Source organism: Solanum tuberosum, unplaced genomic scaffold, assembly GCF_000226075.1.
Source record: "Solanum tuberosum cultivar DM 1-3 516 R44 unplaced genomic scaffold, SolTub_3.0 scf00024, whole genome shotgun sequence".
NCBI lineage: Eukaryota > Viridiplantae > Streptophyta > Magnoliopsida > Solanales > Solanaceae > Solanum > Solanum tuberosum.
In genome coordinates this window covers 52,056-58,714 of record NW_006238950.1, presented here as the reverse complement: position 1 = coordinate 58,714, position 6,659 = coordinate 52,056, and positions in this window count along the sequence as shown.

Below are 6,659 nucleotides of genomic sequence, written 5' to 3'. Positions count from 1 at the left end.
ACAAGAAGGACACAACCCTTACAATACAAAAAAAACTACTATCAATTACATAGAACTTAAGGAAACTCTTTAACGTAAAGGTCCTTGAATATTTAATGACACACCCGAACTTGGGAATAGTAAGCCAAGCTCATCACTTCTAGGAAAGACCCTTTAGTCACCATCACCTACACTTGGTGTAAAAAGATGAAGAAGAATGGTGTTAGTACAAGAATGCACTAAGTATGATAACCATGCAAGACATTCTTTTTAAAAGGACATTTAGTTGGAAACTATGCATCATGCCTTTTTAGAGAAACTTCAAGAACATTTAGCACAATAGGAACAATATAAACCACATACATCATCATACACATGGAAACCATTCATAATTGCACATAGGGCCACTTATAACATTTTAGGCACATTCAATGCATACAATACATTACCTTTCCTCTTTATCTTAACTCCTTTCCTCAAGCAACCCTTAGGGAATACTTGGTGCAATGTATCACCTTAAGGTTACCAAGGGTGAACTTACATATAGCCTTAATCAATCCAACCGCATATATTCATAGAGTCATAAGCACACCATAATACATAGTCTTCACATAGGAACCATCACCTAGATAACCCCCAAGTCACACTAGTGCAATGTGCAAGTAGCATCCCATAATACTACTCCCACCAAGTGTTCTTAGGAAGCCAACATATACTAGGCACATCATCTTCAACAAGTCATAACATCTTCATTTAACATTAGACATAGGACCAACATACTTCATAACATCATATAAGGACTCATTCCTTTACTACATCATTAGTCATAACCCATTTAGTTCATATCATAGGTCAACCACCCTCACAACCCCTTCACAAGCTCAGTTGTGGAATGTACACATGGAGTCCCATACCCCCACATATACTAAGCAAACCTATTAAGAAGTCATAAGTGTAATTCACATGCATAATCATACTTCATGTCTTGACATAAGTAAATTCAACCTTAACATGCTTTCATATTAACATATATAGACCATAGTCTTCATTACATAAAGAGCCTAGTCATAACCTCCCTTAGAGTCCACTTGTGCAATGCATAAGTAGGGTCCATAGTCCTACCTACACTAAGTAACTCTTCAAGAAATCATGACTAGAGTTCATATTCTTATCTTAGTTCATTTCTTAACTTTCGGGAGACATTGCCATAACTGACATAGACCATGTGAGCTACATGGAATCCGGTGTTCTACTCCCACACCGAAAAGAGAGGGTACTACTTGCCAAAGTAGGACCTACAGACATAATAGCTATCTAGTGGATCCACTAAGTAACCTACTAGGGCACCTAGTTATGGTACAAGGAGATTTCTACTAGAAAAACTTGACTTACTAAGTGTGGAGGTTTCCATCTCATGAGACAACATCTATGTTGGGAACCCAGACTTGCTAAACGTGAAGGTTCTCTTGTGGGAAGCCGTACTTGCTAAACGCGAAGCCCCACTCTCATTTTCATGTTCACTCGGTGCTAAGCTCCAATTCCCTTTTTAAACATCTTTAAGCCTTTATTTAACATTAGTTCATAAAATAGGCTTTAGGACTTAATCCCTCATATCATATAGCTCATAGGTTTCTAAGATGAGAATGACATTTCATCATAGAAACTACATTATGGAGAATGACCTTTCACACAATCTTACCATATTCATAACATAGTCTAGTTTAGAGTACAATTGAGGAAACCTTTCAAGAGACTCACGTTCACTAGATTATCATAACCCGTATTCATTCATTCATGTGTGTGTACATATGTGAGAAGAACTATCCGACCCACGATTTAGAGTTGGCTACAGTTGTGCATGCACTGAAGATCTGGAGACACTATTTGTATGGCGTTCATGTTGACATTTTCACAAATCATAAAAGCCTTCAATATATCTTTAGACTGTAGGAGTTAAATCTGTGACAACGTCAATGGCTTGAGTTACTGAAAGACTACGATGTGGATATTTTATATCATCCAGGAAAGACGAGTGTGGTAACTGATGCCCTCAGTCGAAGATCTATGGGTAGTTTATCATATTTTAGATGTTGAGAAGCATGAGCTAGTGCGGGAGCTGCATCAGTTAGCTAGCTTGGGAGTCAGATTGTTAGAGGCAGAAGATAGTGGGATAACAATTCAGGACACAGTCGTATCATCTCTAGTTGTAGAAGTAAAGTCACGGTAACAAGAGGATCCTAGCTTAGAGAAGATTATATCCAAGGCTTAGGATCCACAGTATTTAGCGTTTGATATAGCAGAAGATGGAGTCCTCAGATATAGCGGTCGATTATGTGTTCCAAATGTTGATACGCTAACAAAATCATCCCACTTCTTACCAGTCAGGGCTACTTTTACGGCCAAAGACTATGCAGGGCTCTATATTAGGGAGATTGTTAGGCTACACGGTGTCCCAGTATCTATTAGCTCTGATAGAAGAGAACAATTCACCGCCAACTTCTGGAAGTCCTTCCAAAAACGACTAGGGACACAGGTTAATCTTAGTACTGCATTTCGACCTCAGACAGATGGCCAGGCTGAGCGCACAATTTTGACACTCGAAGATATGTTACGGGCGTGCGCGCTAGACTTCAATGGGAGTTGGGATGACCACTTACCTCTTATAGAGTTCACATACAATAATAGTTATCATTCCAGCATCGGGATGGCACCTTATGAGGCTTTCTATGGGCGAAATGTAGATCCCCCATTGGATGGTTCGAGTAGGTGAGTCAGGGTTCATTGGACCCGACTTAGTACAGCAGACAGTGGAGCAGGTCACGCTTATACGGGAGAAGTTTCTAACAGCTCAAAGCCAACAGAAGTCATACTCACATGTGCGACGAAGGGACTTAAAGTTCTACGTCGATGACTGGGTATTCTTAAAAGTCTCTCCTATGAAAGGAGTTATGTGATTTGGCATTTTAAGTTAAATTCCTATAGCAATTTATTTTCTCGTTTCAAAATAAATATTATTTTAATTTATCTAACATTTGTTAAGAAAAATAATAAATATAATGTATAGTTAAAGGCAAATATTATTTTTTATTTGAATTTTTAAAACAATGCTTATTTTGAATTTTTAAATTATTATTAAATCAATACTTATTTTTGAAACGAATGGAATAATTAGGATTTAAAAATGGCCTACTACAATAAACCAAGTTGGGTCCATGCATGAGGGTCATTGTTTCCTACAAAAGGAATGAGACAAAATTGGAGAAGGGGATGTGTTTTCAACCACTCCCAAATAGTTCCCACATTAAATTCTTCTTATTAGTATACATATCGATAATTCTATCCATCAAAATTTAAAAAGATATAAAGAAGTTGATTGTAACACCCCGACTTTTCAAAACGTCTAAATTAACTCGTATCTTCGTGGTAAGACAAGGAGGGTGAGTAATAAATTAAAAATGATGTGTTATGTGATATTTTAAGTGTTCAAGTGTTGTATCTCAAGTTTTGATGTTAGGTAAGTGGCAAAATAAATGTTGGCGAAAGTCACCGTAAATTCCTTTTTAAAGATTTGTCTGAAATTTGAGTCAAATGTCTCGGACGTTTTCTCCCAATCTATTAAGAGTTATGGTCCTCGCGAGCTATGAAATCAAAGGTCTACGAGTCTAGTTTCCAACGCATCAAACCGTTTGTTCAAACGACTTCAGAATAGACAGATATTCACATTTTCGTGGGACTGCGCAAGCAGGCACGTGAGATGGGGCCCTAAGTCGGTGGAATGGTACATATATCTTCTCCTTCGACCTTTTTCTCCATTTTTAAGCTAAAAACCATAGAAATTAGAGAAACCCATTTCTAGGTTCAAGTAAAGTATACATTTTCTCGACCTAAGTCCTTGACGAAAGTTGTTCTACGCGTTGGGCTCATCATCGTGGTACAATTTTTTTATCGATTGCGTAGCATATCACACTTTAGTGTTGGGACAGAAATGGTTTGAATATATTTGAAGGTTTTGAGGCGAATTACGAACCTAAGATCGAGGTAAGACCCTTCTTTCATCGACTTTAGCTTTTCTAAGCAGCAAATATCATTTTGAGATGGAAATACATATCTTTTATTATATTGTCATGGTATCTTTTATTTTTGTGTGTTGATTATGGTCCTACCTGGTTGTAGTATCGAGTGAGTTATGAGTTAAAGTCGTTAGGCCACGTGAATTTAGCGAAAAAGGTATGTTAAGGCTATTCTCCTCCTATGACATGTTTCCTTAAAGCTTAGGAGCAATGTAATTGAGTTGTTATCGTTTTTATACTTGTAGCCATTATTGTTAATTGTTGGCTGCTCGAGTGCGTATAATCCTCTCTTATCGGGATTCTTATTCAGTAGTAGCATTCGTATGTTGGACAAGACTTATAGGCTATTTGTATAAGTTGCTTACAACTAAATTGCTTGCTTTTAGCTGTTGGATTGTTATTGTTGCCTTTGGGCTATTGTGGTTAGCTGCAGGAATGTGATCTATGCCTAGCAGGGCTATGTTCTGCCTACAGGGCTATATGGATGCCTAAAATGGCTATGAGTTGCCTACGAGGCTATATCGATGCCTAGAAGGGCTATGAGTTGCGTACAGGGATATATATTGACGCCTAAGAAGTCTATGTGCTTCCTAAAGGGCCATGTTGTTGCCTAAAGGGCTATGAGTTGTCTACAAGCTATGTTGATGCCTAAGAGGGCTATGTGACTACCTGCGGGGCTAGGGGACTACCGATAGTGGTATACAGGCTGATTGGCACCTTCCGGGCTTATGGGGGCCTGAGTAGGTGGTCTTGTGTGCTGTTTGTACCTGCCGAGCTTATGGGGGCTTGGTTAGGTTGTTGTTTTATTATTTTTGATAAATTTAGATTTAGAAGCAGGTCAGTACAGTTATCTTTTCCTTAATTTATTTATCAGAATATTCCAGTATAGCAGGATACCTCATCATAGTATATTGCCTTCCATACTCTGTACATTATTTTGTACTGACGCCCCATTGCCTTGGGGGTGCTGCATTCATGCATGCAGGTCCTGACAAACGACCGAGTAGACCTCTTCAGCAGCATGATTGACTTTTATCCGGTTGGTCAGCTCCTTTCCTCCGGAGCTGCCAGAGTTGGGAGGTTTGTTACCTTATGTTGTATATATTCTCATGGGTAGGCTGGGGCCCTGTCCCACCAATATTTACTACTCTTAGAGGCTTGCAGACTAGTGTGTGGGGTTTCTAGCTACGTTATGGCCATGCTGGCCTATGTTATTGGTTTGTGGAAGCTTGTGAGCTGTTTGATGTTTTGTGTTGATATATACCTGCTTTTAGTTTTGGTATAGATATCATGGTGGCCTCGATGGCCCAATCACGACTTCTGTGCTAGTTGGCTATTTGTTTATATGATTTCCTGGGAATAGATGTTTCTTTTATAAATTAGTTGACAGGGGTCTTGCTGGCCGAGGGCTTAATTTTAAGTCGAGATATACTTATTTATTTTCTTGACTGTTTGTGGCTGCCAGTCGAGCCTGAGTTCTGGCATTAAGATCCAGTTGCGCCCTTCAATCTGGGGCGTGACAAAAACTAAAAACTAACCAATAAAATAATGACACGTGATATTTTTGCCCAAATAATTACAAACTAAAATAAAATCATATATATATATATACATATATATATATATATATATAAAAGAAAATCTTAGGCCTTCCTACATGGCGTCACCACAAACCAGGATTGCCTTTAAATTTATTTTTTTCCGAAACTAGTGTTCCCCTTTCATGAAAAGTTGTGATTTTTATGAAAAGTTATGACTTTTATGAAAATTTGTGACTTTTATCGAAAGTTTTGACTATTATGAAATGTTGTGACTTTGATGAAGAGTTGCAACTTTTATGAAAGGTTGTGACCTTTCCGAAGGGTTGTAAATTTTCCAAAGAGTTTTGACCTTTCCAATAAAGCACAATAAGCGTTTGTTCATACTACCCTTTGTTGTCAATAAATTGAGGGATTTCCTCTCATTTTGAAACAACGAAAATTCTAAATTATTTCTTCATCTACACAATTAAATATATGTGTACGTCGCTCATGTTGAGTGGCTCACTGACACCATTGTTTTTGTATCAATACATTGGTGAATAGAATCATTCCATTCTGAGAGGATCTATTCCTTTAAACCTCGGGTACTAGAGGGGAATAATTTCCTTAAGAGAACATTGTGCATTTAGTGGACTCAAGTTTTTCCTTTCTGTTTCATTTTATTGTTACAGATCCTGGTATGTTTTTTTTACAATCATTAATTTATCCTTTTGATATTAATTGTTACTTTTTAGTACATGTTTTAAGCTCTGTTGTTTATATTTCTGCAAAGTTATTGTTAAAAGTATTTGTTAGTACAGATTAAATAACACACGTTAATTGAGTATTTACGCAAGTTTTCTCTACTGAAATTGTTGAATGTATGATAAAAACTATTCCTTAAAGATCTATATTATCATCTCTTGAAGACAAATTTCAAATTTGGTATGCCATTGTAAGGACATAAAAACCTTAAAAGTTTTATCGCACCTTGATGTGGAAAGTGAACTAGGAATAGACAACAAGAATTAATAAACTTTTGAAATGGGTTCAAAGATGTGTTGGATGACCTATAGAGGAATATGACTAG